The following is a 13,897-nucleotide window of genomic DNA, read 5'->3' as shown; positions in this document are numbered from 1 at the left end:
GTAATGGATAATATACTGAACTAGAAATGAGAGCAATGATCTTGAGTCCCAAAGTTCTTTTCACCATATGACCCAACCAAAGTCATTTAACCTCTCTATGCCCTAGTTTCTTTGACTATAAAATAGAGATTATAATAACTTTCTACCAGCCTGCCTCTCAGAGATAAGAAATAACAAATTAATGCTTTAAAGGCTCTTTGAGGTACTTGGATGAAAGGGCATAATTTTAAGTATATATTATTAATAATTAGCACTAGTATCCAGTAGAACTCATGAGCATTTCAAAATTTCCTGCCTGGGCACCTCAAAGAACATGAAAGGTTCTGGTTTAAAATATACTTAGATTTGGGAATTCACTGACAGTCCAGTGGTTAAAACGCACTTTCACTGCTATGGACCCAGGTTAGATCGCTTGTTGGGGCACTAAGATCCCACAAGCTGTGTGTTGTTGCCAAAAAAAAATTTTTTAATGATAATAATAAATACACACACACACACACACACACTTAGGTTTCTTATTGACCTTATTGTTAATTATTTATAAACCAACCTTATGTACTAACATGGTATGAGTAAAAAGTAAGAGGAGAAGAGTTTTAGTAACTACAATTCTTATATTTTCTGCTACTTATAGCTAATATATACATTGGGGAGACGTATGAGATAGGTATGCTTTTGTCAGAATCATGTTTTAGAATTAATGATTAGTCTACTACAGTCATTTAACTGGAATTTTGCATTAAAGCATTACTCACGTCCCCATAGAATAATAAGACTTAGCATGCAGTTACATGTTTGTCTGTAGCCTGAAGGTGAGCATTCCTATAAATCTTCTGTCATTCTCATCATTGTTTAATCAGAAATACAAAATAAAATACATAGTCCTCTGAGGTTTTGTCCAGTGTCTATCCCTAAAGTAGATGAAATTTTGCCTCTTAGATTGGTTTCTTCAGTATTTCTCTTTTGAAAGGTGTATGCATATATAAACACATTTAAATATATTCATGGCTATATAATGTACATATTTATTTTTATATATGTGCTTATCGTATACCAATTTATAAACATATCAGTGTACAAAAGCTACACATATAGTAGTAACTGGTAACAACAAAAGCCTCCTAGATGTATTGGGGGCCAGATGAGAAAGTAGTTGGTTATTAGCAATTTATCTCTAAACTACTTGAAATACATGTTTTATTACTAGTAGAGTTATAAGCATTGTCCGTAATACCCATGGTACATTAACATTTGTATTATTTGATTTTATTTTCACAACTTTATAAGACATGCATTGTTCAAAAAAATAGGTTCAGAGGGCTTAAAGATTTGCCTAAGGGCTGAAAAGTCTTGCTACAAATTGTCAAGTAGCAGAGTCAAACTCACATCTCTTATCCTGAGGCTCTCAAATTACTGTTCCTTCTAGTTCTTTATATGATGGTTACCAGCTTGATATGGCAGTTATGCCAGAACATATTTATAATATGAGCATTTCTGGCTTATGATTGATTGCCTGTAGAATCTGTAAAATTCAGCCAAACTTAAGTTTTTAAAACTTAAACTGCTGTTCTTATGTTTATGGCTGTGTCTATCGCCTTGAAGACAGGCACTTACTTTTATTCATGTTCATGGTGTCAGGCATTAGTACTCAAAATATTTTAGGGATGAAAATAAAAAGTATATTGTGATGATTAGTTGAATACTTTAAGGGGGAAAAAGATCACCTTGGAAACTTTTAGGTGTGTGAATATGTGTGTGTGTGTGGCCATTTTCTGCACATCCAGGTAAAGATAATTTGTTTTGTTTTGTTTTATAACTGAAATCAGTGAGACCATTGCCTCCATTTCCTGCTTCATTTTATTGCCATCAGGCCTAAAGCGGTAGGTTTACATAGGTGCTGTAAGTGACAGTCACTTGTATGATACCATTCCTAATGTTTCTGTTTGGACTTAAATATTCTAGATGGCCCTTTTGTTGTGGCCACTGTAGTGAGAACGTGTAAAGAATGGAGGTCTGACATTTAGGCTTTACAATCCTGCCCTTCATGTCCACTCTTGTGAACCACATATTTTCATACTTTTTCTGTTGGGATTAAAGGATAAGACTACTAGATCAATGGTTCCCAAGTATTGCTGCTCACCAGAATTTGTACAGTCCCTGACTTTACGATGGTATGAAAGCAATACTCGTTCAGTGGAAACCATGCTTCGAGTTTTGAATTTTGAACTTTTCCTGGGCTAGCCATATGGACACGATTCTCCCTCTCTCTTTTTTTTTTTTGAGTTTAAATGCATTTTATTTTTAGACAACCTACATGACACGTTTTTTTTTTTCTCAAAAAAAACAATGCCTCCGCTCCAAACAAATCAACATCAAAACGAAGAACTCCAGATGACATCAGTCCCATTCATCTAAGTCCTGGTGTTGTGTGGATGAAAAGCAGCAGCCAGCCAGTTATGGCGAGCAGGTGATAGATCCAAACAGCCAAATTTGTTAACATTTTTCCATTTCTAGGCCATCCTTAAAGAAAATCATATATGGGGTCACACCATCCTCACAGTAATCCAGCAGAGCAACCATGCCATCTGGATTCATGTTTTCACCGATAAAGAACTGATAGTTTTTGAAATTAGCAAGGATATGCTTGATTTGTTCTGCAGCCCCTGTCATAAAAGGTTTTCCTCTTTCTCGTCTCTGTTCTTCAAGCTTCCCTTTGATTGACTTCATGTAATCTTTGATGTACTTCTTGTAGGCTTCTTTTGTGAAGCTGGTTTCCTGCAAGTGATGGTTCATGACAATATCCACACCAGTGATTACTGTGCTTTCGGTACTTTCGCCCTCGGGGCCTTCAGCGGAGACATTTCCACCAATGAGCGAGTCATCAATGTTACCCCCTGTCCTACTGACCATCTTCCCCTCCACCTCCAGACACAGCCCGTCCGCGACCTCCCGGATCTTGTAGATGTCAGAGAACATCTCATCATGGCTGATGAGGTCCCGGTAGATGATCATGATGGCGACTGGAGGGAGACAACGGTGGCACTAGCTTAGGAGCACGGAGCTCAGAGCGAGCGCGGTGCAGCCGGAGCGGCGCTCGGGGGAGGGGGGAGCGGGCGGAAAAGGCCGACTCTGCCGCTCCCCAACCTCATATAGAGGGCACCTCTCTTTCTCTCTTGATGAAATGCCAGCTCCCAGTCCAATACACTTCCAACCACGCTGCACCCAGACAACCATTCACTTGTGCATTTGTAGAACAGTATTCACTAAATTACATGAGATAGTCAGTACTTTATTACAAAGCAGTTTTTTGTGTTAGATGATTTTGTCCATCTGTAGGCTAGTGTAAGTGTTCTGAGCACATTTAAAGTAGGCTTGGCTCGGCTGTGATGTTCAGTAGGTTAGGTGTATTAAATGCATTTTTGACTTACAATATTTTCAATTTATGATGGATTTATTGAGACATAACCCCATCATAAGTTGAGGAAGATGTGTAAAGCTTTAAAGGAAATTCAGATTCTTGAGTCCCACTCTAAACAAAGTCAATTAGAAAGTCTTGGGTGAAGCCTTATATGTATATAAATTTAAAAATATAACAAATATAAAGAGTTATATTTGTAGCTATAACACCCTCCTTCAAATTCTGATCATCAGTTAGGTTTGGGAGGTTCTGGTTTCAGTAACTTATCCAATGTCACACAGAACCCTAAATAGAGCCAGAAATGAACTCAAATCTTATAAGTCCAAGTTAAATGCTTTTCACTGGACTTTTGCTATCCTTTTACTGATTACATATGATGGGGTAGGATGGAAAAGTGGAGAAAAAACAGTAATTTCAATTAAAACTTTTTACCATGTTCTGTTACATGGTTTTAAGATTAAAAGAGCTAATATTTTAGTGAACTTAGAACAATATCTGGCACATGGCAAGTACATGTAAGTGATAAATGTTAAATGAATAGGTTAAATGTTAAGTGAATGCTGTTGTCTAATTACAGCGTTCACTTTGCCCAGGGTTAAAGTGAAATTGAATTAGATATAAACATTTTCTATGTAGAAAAAAAACTGTATGTAAATAACAGTGGCATCCTCAGTATTTTTTTTTTTCTTGGAAACCCTGAATTTGTATAGCTGAAAATATTTCTATGTTGTTTCTTTTCATCTTTTTGACATTAAGAGAAGTGTTAATAATATACTTATTAAATGAAGTTTTGGACTTGCAGCTGTGTAGTATTCTTCTATTATTTTATTTAAGATATAGTTAAGGTGCATGGGATGATGTATTTTACATTGTCCTTCTATCACTGAACTAGCTCCAAAATTGATTTTTACTGCTATGAAATCAAGTATTCATTTTTCAGAAGCCATTGTCTGCCTGGATTGATCATCCAAATGAAATATTTCCCTTGAATGAGGTAATAGATATGCTTGGTTCTATCTAATTTCCTTACCTCTCTACAGGTTTCTTCAGTCTTTCAACCTTGAATAAGTATTTATACTTATTAACTATAAATAAAATTGTACATTTTCATCACCAGTAAATGAAGAAGCCACTTTGATATTTTAAAGGGCTCTTTGATACATTTTGACAAAGTCTGTGAAAATATGCCTTTGGTCAGAATCTATCATTGTGAAAATTGATACCCATTTCAGTTTTGTTCATTTTATAATTTGTATTATTTTTCAGAGGAATCACCACATACCCAGCATCGATTTCTAGTGGCTCCTGATTTTTGCGTGTGTGTGTACACATACACAGAATACCTTCATACCTTCATGTAGAATACAAATTTAGTCTTTAATATACTTCATTAAAATGAATTACTCTATCATAAATGAATTGATTTGTCCTGGAAAAGTGTAGAGGTAGGGATAGACTAGAACAGAAGGTATTTATAAAGTCAGGAGGACTCTGGTAGGTAGCAAGGATTAGACCAGAAAGTACCAGATCTGAGAAACCAGAAGGAAGAATTAGATGCAATCAGTAGGAAAGCAGCTGACTATTTGAGTCCAGAGTCAGCCAAGGAAAGGGAATTAAATTAGCATTTATTAAATATTTACTATATTTCAAATGTTGTCTCAAGCACCTTACAAAAGAAGGAATGTCTGGCTAGGTCCCATAAATCTAGATGTTTTGAGTCTTGGGGAGTTAGAGAAAATAGTATTAATAAGTAATTGTTAATTATATTATTGTCTAAATTTTATTTTTTATTTATTTATTTTAGATTATAAATCACATCTTTTTTTTTTTTTTTTTTTGTGGTACGCGGGCCTCTCACTGTTGTGGCCTCTCCCGTTGCGGAGCACAGGCTCCGGACACGCAGGCTCAGTGGCCATGGCTCACGGGCCTAGCTGCTCCGTGGCATGTGGGATCCTCCCGGACCGGGGCATGAACCCGTGTCCCGTGCATCGGCAGGCGGACTCTCACCCACTGCGCCACCAGGGAAGCCCTAAATCACATCTTTTTATTAAATAATATTAGTACTTAAACTTAGGCTTTTAATTAATTGATTTTAATAGCAATACTTAGATAGTCCCTGATTATTCTCACTACCTTTGAAAAATCTTATTGTCTACATTTTAAAATACTTATACTGTGTTGTAATAATTAAAAATTATGTGAGAACTATATATTAGTTATTATAATCAAACCTGTAACTTTTGAACTATGACCATCCCTTCCTTCATTCTTTTCACAATAGAAAGCCATCGTTCCGTCTGGATTCTGGATCTCAGCTCCTCCTGTCTACTTGAGGACCTTGCTCCATCAATTACTCTCTTTTTGTTGTGTCTTCAACTTCTCACTCTACTGGTTCCTTGCCATTAGCATTCTCATTTGTTTAAAGTGTCTCCCTCATACATATCCTCTCTCCCTCTGGCTTCTACCCAAATTCTCCTTCCTTTCACTAGAGAAAAATTTTCAAAGAATTTTCTGTGCTTGCTATCTCCACTTCCTCACCTCCAAGTTACTCCTCAGTCGTAGGTAGTCAGGCTTTCATTCCCAACACTGCTGTGAAATGACGCAATAAAGTCACCAATATCATCCCTATTATAAGATATCCCTTAGTTCTTAATGTTTCAACAGCATTTGAAGTTGTTGACTGTTCATTCCTTTTTGAAACAATCTCTTCTCTCAGCTTCTGGAAAACCACACTTAACGTTTGTTTCCTTTCTGGCCACTCATAATGTCCTTTGGATACTGCTGTCTTTGCTTAAATACTGCCATTTCAAGGAACTCTAAGGCTCTATCACTCTAGTCTAGTCTACACATTCCTCTTGGATTATCTCATCTATGCCATGGTTTTATTTCTATAGGTTGATGACTTCTAGACATGAACTCACTCCTAAGCTTGAAACCTATGTATTCAATTCCCTAGTTGATACCTCTTGGATGTTTTTTAGGAAACTAACTCAAACACAGCATGTCTGAACTGAGCTGATGCAATCACCCACCCAAAGGCGGAAGCCAGAAATCTACATGTTTACTTTGAATTTTCTGTTTTCCTCAACATCCATTCCATCATCAGGCTCTGTTAAAACTTCCTCCTTAGCACATCTCAAATCATCCATTCCACTCCATTTCTTCTTCTTTTTTTTTTATTTTGAGTTGCCTTTTTAAAAAACTTTTTTATTGAAGTATAGTTGATTTACAATGTTGTGTTAGTTTCTGCTGTACAGCAAAGTGAATCAGTTATGCATATACATATATCCACTCTTTTTAAGATTCCTTTCCCATATAGGTCATTACAGAGTATTGAGTAGAGTTCCCTGTGCTATACAGTAGGTCCTTATTAGTTATCTATTTTATATATAGTAGTGTGTATGTGTCAATCCCAATCTCCCAATTTATCCCTTCCCCCCTGGTAACCATAACTTATTTAAAAACAGAAATAGAGTCACAGATGTAAAATAGTCTTTGAAGCCATTACATTTTGGGGTTTTGTTAGCAGCGGAACATCAGTACTCTTTGTTGTTAGTTATAAAATGATTCCTAACCTCTCAATATCAGTTGAACAGGTGGCGGTATTGACACAACTGTGAAAATTTGCAAAAAAGAATTCTGTCTGGAGAAATGAACAGTTTTCTCACTTCTGTATAAAGGTAATGTGTCATGGGAAACTAGGGCCAGCTCACACTGGTTTATGAGGTACCCATTCCCAGTGTGTACATCTCTTCCCAACCAGCCAAGGTGGAAGTAATTACACCGCGGAAATTGGCAAGCATTATAAATCAGGGCTATCCACACCCCCTCCACCCCTGCCCCAGAGAACTGGCTTACCAGCCCACCTCTGGGAATCCACTCCATTTCTACTGCCACTTCCCTAATCCAAGGCATTATTACCTGCTTACTATAATTGCAGTACAGATCAAACAGGTTCAGTCTCCACCCCACCCCACCCAAATCCATTCTTCCCATTGCAACCATCATGATCTTCTGCCTAAACTCCTTCAACACTTCCATTAATCTCAGGATAGTCTGAATTCCTTTATGTGTCTTATGCAGCTTTATGCGATCTAATGTCTGCTTATCTCTGTAGTCTCATCTCTGATCACTTACTGTTTTCCCCTCACCACACACACACACACACACACACACACACACACACACACACACATTCATGCACACAGCTCTAGCTCCAAGAATATAAGTAGCTGCCTGCTTTGCAAAAAGAAGTATGAATGTTAAATAAGCAAAAGTTAAGACATATTATACCAGGTTTTTAAGATTATAATATAAATAGTACAAAATTCCCAATATAAATTTTAGTTTTATAATATATAGATTTAGTATATAGATTATATAAGTATACTATAGTATAGTAAATCCAGTATATAGATTTAGGTTTTAGTACATAGATTTTAGTTTTTAAACACCTGTCATATGTATATGTATATACTTAAAACATAGATTAAATATTAAATATGATTAATTTAACTCACATTCTAATTCTCTCACTCATTTGTGGTGACATTTGGTAGACAAAAGTTGGTTATGTATATTTGCAAGGTATTGGTCATTTTTGCTAATGTCACAATCTTTGGAAAATTACTGAGAGAAATTTGAATTCTAGCTTTTCCTGATAACAGATTCTTTAGTAAGTTGCATTTGTATTCCCATTTATACCACGTTCTTTCTGTGTTTGGATCATTGGAATACTTATGGATGGTAATTGTCAATTCATAATTTTAACAGTCTCTCCATTTCCTTTGTCATTGTGGTTTATAATATGTTTTAGATACAGTGGTCGAGATAAATTTCCAAAATGTGCTTTAATATAGTTTTTTTCCTTCACATTTGAACTCACAGGCAGTCAACTTCAAGTCCAATGAACATCTGAACTGGGCTAAAGGTTCACAACTTTAGGCAAATCTGATGGGTTTTTTTGTCTTTGTCTAAATTATACTGTTGTTAATAGCAGCACTCATTTTTTCATTAATTTTTATAAAATATTAAGTTCAAATGAAGTAAACTATTCAAATAATTTTATAAACACTGTTGTACAAAGATGGCATTGCTCTGAAGTTAAGCTGCTAGTGGGCAGTTAATGCTGTTATGTGATAACAGCTTCACATTTTTATCAGTGGATATACTGCGATCCCAGTTCAGCCTAGAAAAAGTGGATGATGGGGTGGGAGGGGATTAATGTGTAACATCCAATATCACCTCTCTCTGTGTTCTTATCCCTGTGTTTCTTCTGCCTGGGGAAAATCTCTCCATGCCTCCCCCTCAACCTCCAACTTCCCCTTTGTTCATCTCTCACATCACATCAGACTTTCACATAGCAACTGCCCATCACTACTTCTTACTCTTTTGTCACGTCATAACTTTGATGTCCCTTCATCCAGCAAGCCTTTGCACACCTTCCCTGACTACTGTAGGTGACTCTTTTTCCAAATCTGGTCTCTGTTTCTGTAGGTTGGTTTCACGCTCTTCCAGTACAGAATGACTGACTGTTCATATGGCCACTGATGTCTTCCAATCCTCACATCACACCAGAGAGGGCCAAATATGTTCTTTTTTCTAGTTTCCTTAGTAAGTCTTAGGCAAGACCTCTGAATGGTCTAGTGGGAATGGTGTGTCCACCCTTGAACCAGCCAGCCATCTGTAAGTAAGGGTCAGAACAAACATGGTGCCTGCTACCCACCTCTTAAGAGCTGGGGGCTCTGATGGTTAATTTTATGTGTTAACCTGGCTACACTATAGTATTTAATTATTTAATTAAACTCTATTCTAGGTGTCGCTGTGAAGGCATTTTGTAGATGTAGTTAACATCTGCAATCAGTTGATTTTAAGTAAAAGAGATTACTCTTGATAATGTGGGTGGGCTTCATCCAATCAGTTGAAGGCCTTAAGAGCAAACCAGGTTTCCTGGCAAAGAGGAAATTGTGTCTCAAGTCTGCAGTGTCATCTCCTGCTGAGTTTACAGCCTGCCCGATGGATCTGTGGATCTGGGGCTTGCCAGCCCCACAATCATGTGAGCCAATTCATTAAAATAAATCTCTCTATATAAGATTGGTTCTGTTTCTCTGGAGAACCCTGACTGATACAGGGACCTTCTAGGATATGACAGAATCACTGGACCGGGAGCCAGGCAGCTATCCCAACAGTGCATCAGTAACAGGAAGAAAAGATACACAGAGAAATGGGGAAAAAAAAAAAAGGGGGGAGGAAGGGGAATGAAAAGTACACAGGATAAAGAGTATTAGAATATGGCTAAGCACTGACTCATGTATAGCTATTCTTAAGTTACCTAACCCTGTCCTAATGATAATAAGGAGACATAAGTACATGAAATTATCATCCCTTTCTAACTCAGATTGATTTATTCCTTCAGTTTGAACTACCTTTGTCAATAGACGGTAAGTTTTCTATAATTCATGTCTTACCATGTTTTACTTTTTCTTATTTAACATTCTTAGACCTTATTGTCTAAGTAACTGTATTCGTTTCCTATTGCTGCCGTAACAACTTACTAGAAATTTAGTGGCTTAAACCAAAAGTAAATACATTATTTTACAGTTCTGGAGGTCATAAGTCTAACATGGTTTGGCAGCACTGTGTTCCTTCTGGAGGCTCTAGGGGAGAATCCTATTCTTCGCCTTTTCCAGCTCACATTCCTGGGCTCATGGCCCTCTTGTCTTCAGTCAGCGATCGCAGCACTTCAGCCTCTGCTTCATATCTCCTCTCTGACTCTGCCCCTCCTGCCTCCTCCCTCTTATAAGAACCAGTATCACTTCCTGATCTTAAGAGCCCTGAATTAATCATATCTGTCAGTTTTTTTCTTTTTTCTTTTTTGGCTATGTGAAGTAACATATTCACAGGTTCCAAGGATTTAGGACATGAGCATCTTTGGGTCGAGGCATTATTCAGCCTATCATAATAAATAATTACCAAACTGATACACATAAATAAAAATCAAATAATATTGAAAGTCTCCATCGTCTCTGCTATAGGTGTGGGCAGTGTGTGTACATATGTGTATTTGTATATATCACCCAGCAGTGTGACTGCTGCCGTCGGGGCAAAGCGACAGTACAATAAAAGTAGGCTCCAAAACAAAACAAAACAAAAATATTCAAAGTCTCTCTCTCCCAGGCTAGAATTTTTAGCTTTTATATGTTTCTTCTAGTATTTATCTTTATCTTTCTCAATAATGGGCCTTCACTGTCATTTCTTACTTTTTCAATTGTAGGCGTTAACTGTTGACTTACAATTTAATAGATAAAGATTTGGCTCTACTGTAAACACCTCTTCAACTTTCTCAATCCTCGCAATGGGGTAACATCATTATTTTTGATAAACCAATAATGAATGTTGATATCATTATGATGTCATAAATATTATTTACTATAGATCCAAATAGAGAAGTATGATTGCATTTTCTTTTCTAAACACTTATTTGTCTCTGGGTATTTGCCTGGTTGTTTCACTTATATAATTTGCTATCCATATATTCTTAATGCTTTCAAAATGTTTCATCATATTATCTATCAGGTTTCCTTTTTCCTGGAGCCCTTCCTCCTGGGCCTTCTGTCCTCTTGATCTCTGGCCTGGCTATTCTCTAGGTCTGTGGCAGAGCTCTCATCCTGTGATTTCTATTCATTGCCTTCTTGGATAATTTGCATTGAAAAACCAGTGGAGAGGGAGCAGAAAAGGTGACAACTTTTCTGAAAGTTCTATTTCTGATATGTTGGACTATTTTCTATATGTTCTACTGCGATGAGAAGAATTTTTAAATCAGACTTAATCACTAGGATCATACATCAGGCTTGACTTGGGTATAAAATGAATCCTGACTCAGTATTTCTGACAACCAAGTAATACTCAGAATGAGTACTGGTTGTTTTTGTCCCAGCTTTATTGAAATATGATTGTTACATAACACTGTGTAAGTTTAAGGTAGACACCTAGTGATTTGATATATGTATGACAGTATTACAAAATGATTACTACAGTAAGATTAGTTAACACATTCATCACCTCACATAGTTTAGTTTTTGTGTGTGTGGTGAGAACTTCTAAGGTCTACTCTGTTAGCAACTTTCAAATATACAACACAGTATTGTTAACTGAGGTCACCATGTTGCACATTACATCCTCAGAACTTATTCATCTTATAACTGAAAGGTTGTACCCTTTGATTGCTTCACCCATCAGCCTCCTTCCCCCACCAGCAACCACCAGTCTGCCCTCTGTTTCTGAGTTTGTTTGTTTTAGATTTCCCATATGTGAGATCATACAGTACTTGTCTCTGTCTGACGTATTTCGCTCAGCATAATGCCCTCAAGGTTCATCCACGCTGTGACAAATGGTAGGATTTACTTCTTTTTCAATGGCTGAATAATTTTCCTTTGTGTGTGTGTGTGTGTGTGTGTGTGTGTGTGTGTGTGTGTGTGTATCACATTTTCTTCACCCATTCATCCTTAGATGGACATTTAGGTTGTTGCCATGTTTGGCTATTTTAGATAATGCTGCAATGAATATGTGGGCACAGATCTCTCTTCAAGATAATGATTTCATTTCCTTTAGATATATACCCAGAAGTGAAATTGCTGGATCATATGGTGACTCTATTTTTTCTTCAGTTCCAAGCCCCAAGTCTTTTATATAATGAATGAAAGAATTGTTGAAAAACATTTGTTTACATTCGAAATCCGATTGCTTTCTGAAGAGTAGATAGATCCCTTATCAGTAACACTGAGAATTAATTATGGCACAATTATTAAAATCCTGTAATGTAGAATGAAATTCCAGAAAATGTAAAATTTTAATTAGACCTCACTCATGTCTAATATGTATGCTGAATAACATAAGCCTCTTTCCTGGCTTTCCGCTGAGAAGGAATCACAGCACACAAGTCAGTCCTGTAAAGTTTTGTTGGGTACTTAATACAGTCAAGATCCAAGTGTCCTGAGAGTTCTTATTTTTGCCACATTCTCCTCTCTCAGTCTTCTTTCTCTTTTTCTCCATTCTAAAAGTCACCCATCGAACTTCCTCTACCTCCCATTCCATCTACCTTTCACTTCCTGTCTCTCCATCTCTACCTCTTCTCTCAGCTGTCATTTTTGCTCAACACAGGTGCCTTCTATGTATTCCCAGGGACTTTGCCATATGTATCATCCTGATTTTTAACTTATCTAGAGTGCTGTGCTGAATATTTTATAGGCATTCAAGTTATTATTGGATATTGAAAGATTTTAGAACTATAGGCAAATGGTATTTCACTTATATCCTTGCATCTAAGTCAACTTTAAAAAACTGCATATCTTTATACCCTTATAACAATAGGCATCTTCACTGACTTCAGGATTATTCCGTAGTTTCATTAATTAATTTTCTGACAGAAAGAGAAATCAGGGAGGATGAATAGATACTGTGATCTTTGGATTTGGCCTGAAGGTTATTAAGGATTTCAATGGAGATGGAATCCGTGCAGAGGAAAGGCCAAAAACAAAACAAAACAGATGTCTTAGTTTTCTAATGCTGTTGTGACAAGTTATCACAAACGTAATCTCTTAAAACAACACAAACTTATTTCGTTTTTCTTTTTTGGCCACGTTGCACCCCATGTAGGATCTTAGTTCCCCGACCAGGGATCAACCCGTACCCGCTGCAGTGGAAGCCCAGAGTCTTGACCACTGGACCCCTGGGGAAGTCCCAAAACAACACAGACTTATTATCTTACAGTTCTGCAGATCAGAAGTCCTACCCAGCTTTCAGTGAACTAAGGTCAAATTGTCAGCCAGGTGCATTCTAGAAGCTGCCTGCTTTCCATGACTAGTGGCCTCCTTCCTTTACCTTCAAAGCCAGCAGCATAATGCTGTCTGCCATCTCTATGCTTCTCACAATTCTCTCTTCCACTTCTAAGGACTCTGGTGATTACATTGAGCCCATGTGGATAATTAAGGGTAGCTTCCCTATCTTAAAATCAGCTGACTAGCTGATTAATTCCTTCTGCAACCTTAATTTCTCTTTGCTACGTAACCTAACACATTCAGAGGTTCCAGAGATTAGGATGTAGACATCTTTGGGGAGATGGGTATTATTATTTTTTATGTATATATATATTTATTTTAATTGAAGTATAGTTGACTTACAGAGAGGGGTATTATTCTATCTGCCACAATGAACAAACAAAGGAGAGGACCCAGGCAGTCCTAAAACAGGAACAAATTATGGCATTAAGTAAACACCATAATTTGGAGGAGTAGATGGTAACAAAGAAGCGCTGAAGACAGGATAGTTCATGATGTTGGGAATACTTAACATTTTCATAGGCTGGAGAGAACTTGGATATGTCATGTAACTGTTGATAGAAAATAAAACACCAAAGTCAATTTGAACTGGCCAAAAAAAATTTTAAATTTCAGAAAAGAATAAAAAGTATACCACTTATCT

General features: G+C 37.0%; 1 pseudogene across 1 annotated transcript; it reads right to left on the bottom strand.

The window, feature by feature from the left end:
• Window positions 1-2,433: 2,433 nt before the first annotated feature.
• Window positions 2,434-3,117, bottom strand: LOC113629501 (translationally-controlled tumor protein pseudogene; annotated as a pseudogene). The gene has a single exon (XR_003436566.1). The product of XR_003436566.1 is annotated as a translationally-controlled tumor protein pseudogene (transcript).
• Window positions 3,118-13,897: the final 10,780 nt, after the last annotated feature.

The sequence above is a fragment of the Aethalodelphis obliquidens genome, unplaced genomic scaffold (genome assembly GCF_003676395.1).
Source record: "Aethalodelphis obliquidens isolate GAN/ISIS:26980383/991018 unplaced genomic scaffold, ASM367639v1 scaffold27, whole genome shotgun sequence".
NCBI lineage: Eukaryota > Metazoa > Chordata > Mammalia > Artiodactyla > Delphinidae > Aethalodelphis > Aethalodelphis obliquidens.
Note: the sequence above shows the minus strand (reverse complement) of the source record. Positions and strands in the feature narration are given on the sequence as shown.